We start from the raw sequence: 13954 nt of genomic DNA on the forward strand, positions 1-13954 counted from the left end.
AAAATAAAACAATCTTCTGTGCAAATCCATGTGACCTAAATTATATTTCTTTAGTTTCATTACCATTGCATTCCTGGGCTCACAATGCTGCATCTGATATATATTTTTCACAAACCAGAGATTCAGTATCTCACTCAGAGGGAGAGCAATAAAACTAAGTTAAGTAAATAAGTTTTCCCCTTCATTATATAAACTTGCACCTAACAATATTTTACTACTGTTTATATCAGGATGGCCAAATAGAGTAAGAGGAGTTTACAAAATTGAGAATACGAGAACATTACCTTATTTAGCAGTCATGTGGACTTGAACCACAGTCAACTGAAATGCGTATACTACTGTACTCAAACACTGTAACCTCATACACATTTATTAGGTTGTATATTGCATACGTGAATCATTTAATACATGAATCAAAGTGAGTGGTATTCCTGCCACGCTAATGTGTTCTAAAAGTCAGGTGCAAATAGGCAGACCAAGAGGCACCCAAATTAGTATTCTGTATAGCAATGAGGACCACTGAAAGATGTGTTCGATATCTCTACAAGGCAGTAGTAGCAAATAAAATATCTTCCTATACAGAATTAGTATTACCTATCTGATGATACCAACTTCAACCTAATAATTAGCAAAGTGTTTCTTTTTTTTTAATCTTATATTCTCATTAAGAAATGCAACTTTTTCCCAAGTGTCTCGTATTTTCTTATAGGTTGGCATTTTACACCTAGTTTAAGAAGTTTACAATATTTAATATAATAAAAAATTCTGGAAAGAAAGATTATTTGAAATGTGTTTTAGGCGTTTATTTCAAACTATGTTTTGAAAATCTTTATATAATATAACTGCTTCTATATAAAATAAGATAATCATTCATCAGATAATTACTTATGAGAGAATATTCAGAAAGGAAAGTATAAAAGTCAATTCATAATGGATGTAAAAAAGCATTATAACATTTTTTTTTTTACAATAAATACAACCACAGCTTAAGGTACTTTTTCCACAGTACATATGTGCTTGGGTAACCACCATAAAGAAACCTTAGTCAAGCAAAGCTGTCACCACTTATATCTTCATTAATACAAATTTCCTTCCAAACAGAATATATATATATATATATATTTTTTTTTTTTTTTTGGTGGACCACAACCCACATTGCTTGAATCACTATTGAATTTTGCATGATTACATGTGGCATGATAATGACATCCCACAGGCTTTTGCTGCACTGGACAAAAACAAAAAAAAAAAAAAACCACAAGAAAAGAAAACATAAATTAAGCACTTCCCTCCTCACATAGGTAACTATACAGTTGACCTTTGAATTTCTTCAAACTGCCAGCCTCAACTACCTGTGGAGGCAATTTGTTACAGCAGTCAAAAACTTGTTGGCTAAAAGAAAACTTCCTACAATCTAATCTAAACCTCTTCCCCTGTAATTTGAATTTATGGCCCCCTCATTCTGGAATTCTCTAGAATTCTTTATTAACAGTCAAAATCCTGCCTTCATTCGTATTACTAACCCCCCCTTAGGGCCTTACAAACTTCATTCAGGCCCCCTGTAAGGTGCCTGGTTGCTAAGCTCTGTAGCACACAAATCAGTCTTTCCTCATATTGAGAGTTTAGTGTCAAATGTTAACTACAAAATTGCATTTTTTTAGATAACTTTAGTTTTACTTTACACAAATAACAATGCATATCATGTCATAGAACTGTATCTCTCTAGTACTTCACAAGTTAGTTTGGGCAGTAAGTACATTTCCGGAAAACCAAGAAAACCCTCGATATGGTCACCCATTTGCCAATCTCAACATGATGGTTGCCCATCTTTGGACCCTTTCAAGGAGCTCATTTTTCTTTTTTATATGGGGTCTTCATATTTGAACACAATATTCCAAATGGGGCCTTACAATCGCCTTATGCTTTAAAGATAACACATTTTCTTTCAGTGAACAAAATTTCTTAATTTACTTCATATCTCAATGTTTGTCCATGTTCCTATCAAAAATACCTGCTAATTACTGATGTCACATTTATGTGTGGTGCTTTGCCACATCATACAATAAAATGGCATTATTTTACTAGTAGCAGTGGTAGTAATAAGGGCAAATGATGCAAGAAAGCAAGCTTATATAGCATCAGCCAAAAAAAAAACAGTTCACCGAATTATACCCTTCAAAAATTTGTCCTCTTGAATTTATTCAAACTATCCACTTCCATTACAATGGATGGAAGCCTGTTCAAAACTTTCAAGCCCACTCTATTTGCTTATAGAGTAAGCCAGGAGGCTTACTGTATAAGCAAATAGAGTGGGCAAATGTCTTATAATGGGGGATTTTAACTTTCCAGATATTGACTGGAACTTGTGGGTTGGTCACTCACACACTAGCAAGACTTTTGTGGATTCACTGGATGACTGTTTTCTACAGCAACATGTTCGAGAGGCAACCAGAGGGAGTAACACTCTTGATCTGATTATCAGCAGTGATTATTCATGCATTAAGAATTTGCAGATAAAGGAACCACTGGATGACAGTGATCACAATGTACTGATGTGGGAATTACTCAACTCTGTGGTACTACACTGCCAGTGGTAGAAAATGAAAAGGATCTGGAGGTAACTGTGTAGGCAGATATATGAAGTTCTCTGAGCAGTGCAGACGGCCTGCAAGAGTAGCTCATGGTGTCTTGTCAATGATATACAGGAATTTCTCTAGCAGGGATAAGGAGGTGATTATTCCCTTGTATAAGGCAATGGTCAGGCCACACCTTGAGTACTGTATACAGGTCTGGAGGCCTCATTTCAAGAAGGATGTAGAGCTGCTGGAACGAATACAGAGAAGGGCAACAAGATTAGTGAATGGAACAAAGGGATACTCTTACGAAGAAAGGCTTAAGTTTTGCAAATTACAGTGTCTGGAGACTAGGCACCAGTGAGGTGATCTGATAGAGGTGTATAAAGCCTTGAATGGTTTGAGCATGCTCAATGCTGATGGGATTCTTCCTCTTGCTCAGAATAATCACCTGAGAGGGCATAAATTCAAATTGAGGAAAGATAGATGTAGGACAGACGTGCGGAAATTTGCCTTTAGCCAGCGGGTAGTTGGTTGGTGGAACAGACTTCCATCCCTTGTCGTGGAAGTTGATAGCCTAAATAAATTTAAGGCTCAGCTGGACAGGTATTTCGAACGAATGGGGGAGGGGGAGTGGAAGTGGGTTTTTTTTTTTTTTTTTGGCTGATGCTGCATAAGCTTGCTTTCTTGCATCATATGCCTCTACTAATGCTAATTTAATTACGATCAAGGCTAAAGGAAAAGGCCAGTTCGAGGTTTGGGCCTAAATGGGTGTCAGATGAACTAATGAGGATCGTGGCAGAGAATAAAAATGTATGGGATGCATATAAAGTATCAGGTAACACAGAAGCCTATGGCAGATATAAACTAGCCTGTAATCAAGTCACAAAGGAGGTTAGTCAGGCAACAGCAGATTACTAGAAATCTTTGGTAAAGGATTCAAAGAAAAACAGCAAAGAGTTCTTTATTTATGCAAACTCTAGAATGAAAAGGATGAATCAGATTGGACCACATAAAACAGATGGGTTGACTGTTGATGATCATGCTCAGGTAGCTGATAAACTGAATGAGTATTTTGCATCTATATTCACACATGAGGAGTTATTCAATTAGAGGAGTGCCAGAAGTTGATCAAACTCTAAGAGGAAGCTAAGTGATTTTGTAATAACTGAGAGCAAAGTGGAGGAGAAATTGTTCAAATTAAACATAAAAAAGGCAACTGGGGTGGATGGGGTCTATACAGTTATATAAAAGGAGGCAGCAAAGGATGTAAGCAATTCCTTAGTCATAATTATGAGAGCTTCCTTGGACTCAGTGGAAGTCCCCATGGACTGGAGGTGTGCAAATGTATCACCAATTAACAAAGTGGGGGGGTTCAAAAGGTGACACAAGTAACTATAGACCTGTTAGTTCAACTTGTGTTCCAGGGAAAATAATGGAATCACTGGTTAAAGAAGCATTGCAGGATCATCTAGGCAAGACTGCAGTAATAGTTAAGGAACAGCATGGGTTTGTTAAAGGAAGGTCTTGTCTGACCAATTTGATTGGATAATCACAAAGGAACTAAATGCAAATGTGGTCACAAAGGAACTGAATGCCAAAAATAATTTTAATATCATATACTTGGATTTCAGGAAATCTTTTGATACTTTTGCACATGGAAGACTGCTGTGCAAATTGGAGAGATATGGCATTAAGGGTAAGTTGCTACAATGGATAAAGGGGTGGTTGAGTGGGAGATGACAGAGAGTGGTAATCAATGGATACTGCTCTTTGTGGACAAATTTTATTAGTGGAGTTCTCCAGGGTTTGGTATTGGGTCCATTGTTGTTTTGTATATTTATCAATGACATTGATGAAGGTATATCAGGTTTAATGTCCAAGTTTGCAGATGATACAAAGGTTGGCAGGGTTGTTAACAACAATAAAGACAATATGCTACTCCAACTGAAACTAGATAAGTTGGGCAAATGGGCTGAGAAGTGGTAACTGAAGTTTAACATTGACAAATGCAAAGTGCTGCTTATGGGTAGCAATAACCAAAGATTGTTATTTGTTATTTATTTTTTGTTATTTGTTTTTTAGGAGCATTAGCAACTAAGGCCATATTGCTCCGGGGATATGCGGTGGTCATTCCCTGACCTTTCCGCATCCTCCGTATTTGGTGGGCACGGGTTCGAACCTCGGGTGTAATCAAGAAGCGTGTGCTACGCACTGCTGCTCCTGCCCACCTGGCTACGGAGGCGCCTATAACCAAAGCGAAACATACCTACTGTGTGGTACTACACTCAGGGAAGTGGAAAGTGAAAAAGACCTGGGGTAATTGTGCAGTAGAATATGAAGTTCGCTGAGCAGTGAAGATGGGATGCCAGGGCAGCCTGTCTGCACTGCTCAATGATATATAGGAATTTTGCTAGCAGGGCTTGGGAGGTGACTATCCTGTTATACGCGGCAATGGTCAGGCCACACCTAGAGTACGGTGTACAGGTCTGGAGGCCTCATTTTAGGAAGGATATAGAGTTGCTAGAATGAGTACAAAGAAGGGCAACAAGATTGGTGAGGGGAACAAGGGGGGTATGCTCTTACCAAGAAAGGCTTAAATTCTGCAAATTGCAGAATTTAAGTCTTTCAGTCAGATCTCAGTCAGATCAAAGGTCTCACCTGGAGACCTTTGATCTGACTGAGGTGTATAAGGCCTTGAATGGCTTGAGCAAGCTGAATGCTGATGGGATTCTTCCTCTTGCTCAGATTAAAAATCTGAGTGGGCACAAATTCAAATTGAGGAAAGACAGTTGTAGAATGGATGTGCAGAATTTTGCCTTTAGCCATGGGTAGTTGATTGCTGGAACCGACTTCCATCTTTTGTTGTGGAAGTTGATAGCTTAAATAAATTTAAGGCCGAGCTGGACAGGCATTTGGAACGAATGGAGGGGTCAAATGGGAGGTTTTTTTTGGCTGATTCTGCATAAGCTTGCTTCCTTGCAACGTATGCCTCTACTAATGCTATCCTGCAACCATCCTTCCTCAACTTTAATTGATGCTCCCTCATATGTGTAGTCTCAGCAAGTGGAAGAATGCCATTAACATTCAGCTTACTCAATCCATTCAAGTCTTTAAACACCTCAATCAGATCACCACTGCAGGTGCTGTGCCTAGTCTTGAGACACTGCAATTTGCAGAACTGAAGCCTTTTTAAGGTAAGAGCACCATTCTGTTCCTTCACCAATCTGGTTGCCCTTCTCTGCACCTGTTCAAGTAGTTCTACATCCTTCCTAAAGTGAGGCCTCAAGATCTGTATAAAGTACTCAAAGTGCAGCCTAACCATGGCCTTGTATAAAGGGATAATCACCTCCATATCCATGCTAACAAAGTTTCAGTATATCATTGACAAAACCCCATGAGCTGTCCTCGCATGCACTGCTCAGATAATTTAATGTCTGACTACACAATTACCTCCAGGTCTTTTTCGTTCTCTACTACCCTGAGTGTAGTACCATTCAGGGTATCAGCTAGTGCATAATCTTGCTGATATCCTGATTCTGGATCAGCTAGTCTATAATATTGCTGCCTCTACTCTGCCATATTCTTACCATGTGTATGAAATATCCAAAAATTTTATTACTTCATACAGCACGTTCCCCCCCACCTTTTCTTACTACTGAACAGAACATTAATTGTCTAACTAATAGAGCAAACTTATGGTGCTTCCGTAGCCAGGTGGGGAAGGAGCAGCAGTGCATACCACACACTTCTTGATTAGACCAGGGTTCGAGCCCATCACTACCAAATACGGAGGATGCGGAAAGGTCAGGGAATGACCACTGCATATTCCCGGAGCAATATGGCCTTAGTTGCTAATGCTCCTAAAAAAAAAAAAAAAGAGCAAACTTATCTGCGAAAAGACCTAAACCTACAAAACCCTTCCTCATTCATTACACAGATATACATGGTCTCAGTTCTAATCTCAATGATGTTCATTTCCACTTACAGTCTGCCAAACCTCACATTTTTTCTGACAGAATTTCGGTTATCAGTTGATTCAACTTCTGCTCATCTCAGCTGTCTGAATTGTTTCTTATATGATTCCTTTTGCTTCAAAGGTAATTGGGCATATACGTCTGTTCTGATATTCCCTGCCAGAGACACAGTAATTTGGAATCTCCTCTTTCCAATTTTCTCTGGCTTAAAATTGCTCTACCACATTCTATCAAATTTGCCTGTTGCCTCTATTGTTCTCCCAACTCCACTAATCACTTGGTACTCTTTGACTTCCTCTCTTTGAAACTTGACTTTCTCCAGTCCAACTTTCCTAATAGTGAGGTAATTTTATTCAGTGATTTTAATGTTCACAACTCCAGCTGGGTTCCGTTTTTTAGTCATACGGACCCAGCTGGTCAAGATGCTGAGGCTCTTGCAATTACTAATGACCTTGCACAGATTGTTCATTTACCTACTAGAATATCAGACAATCCCAACCACACATCCAACATACTCGATCTTTTTCTCACAAACAATGAACTTCTAAGTACACAGTCAAGGTGGGTAGTCTCTAGGCACCTCAGATCACAAATTGGTGATATTCTCTTCTCCAATGGAGCTTTTCTCTCAAGGCCATTCCCAAACACGTGTCATTTGGCATTACAAGAATGCAAAATGGGATGATCTGCATGATTTCTTTTCTTCTTTTCCTTCATCGGATTACTGTTTCAAAACTTCTGATGTCTGCATTTGCTCAGATTGTGTCTAAGAAATTATTCTTGTAAGGATGAAATTCTTTGCTCTACACTCCACCTTAAAATCTCGTCCTTTATCTAAACCTTGGATTTCCAATAAATGTGCTAAGGCTGTTCAAGAGAAGAATGTTGCATATCATAATTGGCTAGTATCTCCAGGTTCATTTTCTGCCTAACCAAAGCTTACAACAATTGTAAAGCAGTTATTAATCAGCCCAAACTAGATTTAGAACAGGCTAAGAGTAGAATACTTGCTTCTTGTCCAAATGATCTCTTGCCAAAGCTATTGACTGCAGCTTTTACCCATCTCTGTTCCCACCTCTGTCCAAACCAGATGGTTTTATTGCCACTTCAGCCAAGGATAAAGCTGACCTTGCTAGCATCCTATTTTCCTTCCAACTCATGTATTAATGATTTGGTAAACTGCCTCCCACCATTCCCAGTACGTTCCCTTTAATGCCTCTTGAGGTCTTTCATCAAAAGGATGTGAGGATTTTGAACAATCTTGATGCTAAGATAGCTCCAGGTTCTGATGGTATATCTCCACTTGTTTTCAAAATTTGCACTTCCTCTCTTCTGTGTCACCTTTTTTCACTTTCTTATTCCAAAGGTGCTTTTCTTAGGCAACAGATCCATCATTGATAACCTCTTCGTAAAACTCAACTCTATACAAGACAGACTTAAATTCACCCTTGAAATTGGACAAAACAATCAGATAAATTTCCTCAATCTCACTATCTATACAACAGGCACCAAATTAAATACGAAAATTAAATACGAAAATTTTCAGGGAAAATACAAACACCGGTAAATATCTACATTTTGCCTCCCATCGCCCCCTAAACACTAAAAAAGTAGTTTTATATAATCAAATTCACAATGAACTAAAAGTACAGCTCCTCACCAACCGACCTTTATAACGAAATCCAACATCTAACCGACAAATTTATATCCAGAGGTTACCCCCACCAACTTATTTTAAACACAATCTCCATCACTAAAAATAAAATTAAACTTAAAAATCCAACCAAAGACAACAATAAAACAAACATCCGCACAGTCCTCCCTTATCACAATTAACTTGTAGCATAGTTCCGCCATCTATTTAACGACACTGATATCTCCCTTGTTTTTTCCACCTACAACAAATTAGGATCCTTCTTCAGCTCCTATAAAGACACACAAAACTATCCTAGAAACGACCTCAATAATATAATATACCTCATTAATTGTCAACCAAACTGTAATACATGTTACATCGGAAGTACCACTACCAAATTTGGCTCATCAAAAACATCCAACACCCGTGCATACTATCATTTCCATAGTCTCATGTCTAACCAATCTGTTACAGAACTTACAATTCATGCCCAGACCCACAACCACCCCCCCCCCTCATTGACTCTGCCATTTTCATCATTAAACTAAAATCCAGCTACAGAATAGTTCAATATGAAGCCCTAGCTATTGAATGGTACCAGTACCACTCAAACCTTAAAATTCTAAATTCCAAACTCCCCTTCAATCTTTCCCCAATTTGGAACCTCTCGCAATTAAAGTTCCCACACAAAAAAGGTATCATGAGAGTATAATTTATTTCTTAAATACCATGAGCGTTCACTCTCCACACATTGCCAACTGAAGACGTTTTAACCAACGAAAGTCCCCGTAATGACTATTGGCTTCACCGTATTCACCTATTTAGTTTTCAATTATTCTTTTGCTTCTTTACTTCAATGACAACCAAGGATTGGATGTGTACGCTTCTGTTTCCTTGCACCTATTTTAACTCAGTCAACACTTACCTATTTCCCCCCCTTTTAATTTTATTCAACTTAACAATTCAACTTAAATATTAACCACGCTGCCTAAGTAAGTCATCGCAGATTAATTCAAGGTGAGTACCGCTTTCTAAGCATCCGCTATCCTTTACCATCCTTCATATATATTTCTGAAAATTACAATTTACAGAAGTTCAAGTCTAATGTAAACAAGTATCTTCTTTCATCTTCTCACCCTCCAACCCATGCAGGGAACTGAGTATTACAGGTTTTAATACCTCTCGTCTTTGGGGTTTTCATTAAAAAAAAATTATTTTTTTCTTCCTGTTCCTTGGTCACTGCATCACAGTAGACTATCAGATTGGTTATACAAGACCCCTTGACAAATCCATGCTGTGACTGCAGTATAATTGCATGCCTATCCAAATGGTCCTGCATTACTTCTTTAACCAGTAATTCCATTATTTTCCCTGGAATAGACATTAAACTAACAGGTCTGTAATTACTCATGTCACCTTTTGAGCCCCTTTATGAATTGGGAATACATTTGCACATCTCCAGTTCATAGGGACCTCCCCTGAATCTAAGTATGCTCTCATAAAGCTAAGGGTTTGCTTACCTCCTTTACTGCTTCTCTCAATATAATTGGATAGTTTCCATCCACCCCTAAGGTGCCTTTTTTATGTCTATTCTCAACAATTTCTCTTCTGTTTTCCTTTCATTTATCACAGTCATTTAGCTCATCGTTAAGAGTTTGATAAATTTCTGGCATCCCTTTCCTTAAAGAATTTCTCATGTGTGAATATAATTTCAAAAATACCTAATCAATTTGTCCAAAACCTGAGCAAGGTTATCAACAGTTAAATCATAGACATCAAGTGCCCAATGTGATTCATCCCCTTCCTTCCTTCCTTCTATTGTCAATATAAGCATAGAAGGGTTTGCAGTTCTTTGCATTTTTTGCCAGAGACTTCTCACAGGCTGCCTTAGCTTGCTTAACCTCCTTTGTGATTTTATTATAGACTAATTTATATATACCATAGGCTTCTGTATTACCTGATAATTTATATGCATCCCATGCACTTTTCTTCTCTGCCACATGTCTCAATAGTTCAGCTGACATCCATTCATGTCAAGTACTTAAAGTACTGTTCAAACCCTTGAACAGTACTTCTTTGTCGGTATGAAAAGAATAATAGCTTCTTTGATTACTTATCTAAATACTTCCCATTTAGAATTTGCTGTTGGTAGCATCATCAGTTGTTGCAAACAATTTAAAAACTGTCTGAGACCTCTCCAGTCTCCCTTATGAAAGCCACTCCCTTTACCCTTGCCAGTAGTTATGTCTGTAATTACATTCCTCATTAGTATACTGTGACCGCTACCACCCAGTGGCTCTTTTACCTACAGATTCTTAATGCAGGAAGAATCACTGCTGAAACCAAATCAAGAATACTGTTTACTCTTGTTGCCTCTCTAACATGATGCTGCATTTAATAATCTTATTAAATTTCATTGTTAATTAAATTGTTTAAATTTAAATGGAAATAATGATCCAGACTAGAGCTGCGAAGCAAAGATCACAGATTAGCAGGAGTGCTGTGGCTCGAGGGAGAAATTAAGGGGGTGATTCTCTAACACATCACGGTTTCAAAAAATGTGCGAAATGTGAAATGTTTGTAGGCATTTCTAGAACAGGACATGGTCTAGCCAAGGAGAATGTCTTTGTGTGTGTGTGTGTGTGTGTGTGTGTGTGTGTGTGTGTGTGTGTGTGTGTGTGTGTGTGTGTGTGTGCTAGATGCACAGAGATTAGGCACCTAGCACACACACACACAAAGACGTGTGCTAGGTGTCAAGAAATTAGGTGCCAACTCAGCATTCTGATGGGCATCTATGAGAGTTTGAGGTGTAGGGTAGATGCCCTTGAAGAAATTAATATTAGGGGCCCATCACGCTCTCAGCTGCCCAACTCAATTCCAGAGCTCACTCCTCTGCGTCAGACAACGCAAAGGCAATCTCCAAGGCAGAATGCAGTAGTCCCATAGAAACTAGTTATTGTCAAGGAGACAGCAAATATATTATGCAAAAAAGATAGGTGGAACAGGAACAGGGCATGTCTGCCAGTGGCAAAAGTTGATAATGTTTTAGAGCAGATATCATCTTTTAAGGGAACAAAGGTGATATTGTTGTACATATTGGCACTAATGACACTAAGAGTAAGAGATCTGCATATTTAATTAACAAGTACAGGTCAATGTTGAAAAAAAAGTCGTGAGCTAGGGTTGAATTGGAAGGCGTCGGCAATTCTGCCCAGACACGACAGGAAGGAGTATATGATTAGCATTAGCATAGGCATATGATGCAAGAAAGCAAGCATCAGCCAAAAAAAAGCCACTTCCATTTCACCTCTCTGTTCGTTCGAAATACCTGTCCAGCTGAGTCTTAAATTTATTTAGGCTACCAACTTCCACAACAAAGGATGGAAGTCTGTTCCAAGATTATCAATTTCTCCAATCAACTACCCACTGGCTAAAGGCAAATTTCTGCACATCTATCCTACATCTGTCTTTCCTCAATCTGAATTTATGCCATCTCAGATGGTTATTCTAAGCAAGAGAAAGAATCCCATCGGCATTGAGCATGCTCAAACCATTCAAAGCTTTATACACCTCTATCAGATCACTTCGCCGGTGCCTAGTCTCAAGACACTGTAATTTGCAAAACTTAAGCCTTTCTTCATAAGAGCAACCCTTTGTTCCATTCATTAATTTGTTGCCCATTTCTGTACTCGTTCCAGCAGCTTTACATCCTTCTTGAAATGAGGCTTCCAGACCTGTATACAGTACTCAAGGTGTGGCCTGACCATTGCTTTTTATAAGGGACTAATCACTTCCTTATCCCTGCTAGAAAAGTTCCAGTATATCATTGACAAGACACCATGAGCTACTCTTGCAGCCCGTCTGCACTGCTCAGAGAACTTCATATTTGCCTGCATAATTACCCCCAGTTACTTTTCATTCTCTACACTGTCAGTGTAGTACCACAGAGTTGATACGTTGCTCTGGGATTGCTGTTTCCCGTATGTAGTACTTTACATTTGTCAATGTTAAACTTCATTTGATACCTCTCAGCCCATTTCCAGATCCTGTTGCAGCAGCATAGTGTCAATAGTGTCCTTAACAACCCTGCCAACCTTTGTATCGTCTGAAAACTTGGACATTAAGCTTGATATACCATTGTCAATATCATTTATAAATACAGAAAACAATAATGGACCCAACACTGAACCCTGAGGGACTCCACTATTAACATTAGTCCACAATGAGCAGTGTCCATTGATTACCACTCTTTGTCTTCTCCCCCTCAACCATCCCTTCATCCATAGCAGCAATTTGCCTCCAATGCCACACTGCTCCAATTTGCGCAGCAGTCTTCTTGTGCAACAGTATCAAAAGCCTTTCTAAGATCCAAATATATAATATCAAAGTTATTCCCTGAATCCAGTTCTTTTGTGACTGCATCATAGTATCCAATCAAATTGGTCAGGCAAGACTTTCCCTTAACAAAACCATGCTGTGTCCGAGGTATAAATGAAGTTTTGTCTAGATGATCCTGCAGTGCTTCTTTAATCGGTGCCTCCATTAATTTTCCTGGAACAGAAGTTAAACTCACAGGTCTATAATTACTTGTGTCAGCCTTTGATCCTCCTTTGTGAATCGGGGTCACATTTGCACATCTCCAGTCTATGGGTACCTCCCCTGAGTCCAAGGAATTGTGGCTAAGGGTTTGCTTACTTCCTTTGCTGCCTCCTTTAATATAACTGGATAGATTCCATCCACCCCAGGTGCCTTTCTTGTGTTTATCTTCAACAATTTCTCCTCCACTTTACTCACAGTTATTACAAGATTATCTAGCTTACTGCCAGAGTTGAATACACCTCTGGCATTCCCCTCGCTGAATAACTCCTCATGTGTGAATATCGATGCAAAATATTCATTTAGCTTGTTAGCTACCTGAGCAGGATCATCAACAGTTGAACCATCGATATCAAGTAGACCAATCTGATTCATCCCCTTCCTTCTAGAGTTTACATAAGTAAAGAACTCTTTGCTGTTTTTCTTTGCATCCTTTGCCAAAGATTTCTCGTAATCTGCCTTTGCCTGCCTAACCTCCTTTGTAACTTGATTACAGACCAGCTTAAATCAATCATAAGCTTCTGTGTCACATGTTAATTTATATGTATCCCATGCATTTTTCTTCTCTACCATATGTCTCATTAGTGACATCCATTTAGGCCTCATCTGACATCCATTTAGGCCTAAACCTTGAACAATATTTCTTAGTTGGTATGTAAAGCCTAGTAGTTTCCAAGATAAGTTCTTTGAATACTTCCCACTTTGAATTTGCGTTTGGTAACATCATCAGTTGGTCCCACTGTATAGAATTTAAATACTGTCTCAGACCATCGTAGTTCCCTTTATGAAAGCAAAAACTCTTCCCTTTACCCCTGATGGTAGTTACCTCTTTGAGTAAATCCCACTTCAGCACACTGTGATCACTGCCCCCTAGTGGTTTCTTTATCTGAAGATTCTTAATGCATGAAGAATCACTACTGCTAATCAGATCAAGAGTATTACTCCCTCTAGTTGCCTCCTCAACATGCTTATGTAGAAAACAATCATCCAATAAATCCACAAAAGCCTTGCTAGTGTGTGAGTGACCAACCCACAAATTCCAGTCAATATCTGGGAAATTAAAATCCCTCATTATAAGACTCTCTGATTTACTGACTCACTCTATTTCCCTGTACATTTTCTTATTATACTCATCAGAGTCATTAGGCCTATAACACACTCCTACTCTCAAT

At 38.7% G+C, this 13954-nt stretch overlaps 1 protein-coding gene across 1 annotated transcript in view; it reads right to left on the bottom strand.

Moving 5' to 3' along the window:
- Positions 1–13954, bottom strand: part of LOC150081900 (mitogen-activated protein kinase-binding protein 1-like) — a 470343-nt gene that overhangs the window by 250727 nt on the left and 205662 nt on the right. The gene's annotated exons all lie outside the window — the stretch shown is intronic.

This window comes from Mastigoproctus giganteus, chromosome 8 (assembly GCF_048544385.1).
Source record: "Mastigoproctus giganteus isolate SK-2022 chromosome 8, ASM4854438v1, whole genome shotgun sequence".
NCBI classification, from domain to species: domain Eukaryota; kingdom Metazoa; phylum Arthropoda; class Arachnida; order Uropygi; family Thelyphonidae; genus Mastigoproctus; species Mastigoproctus giganteus.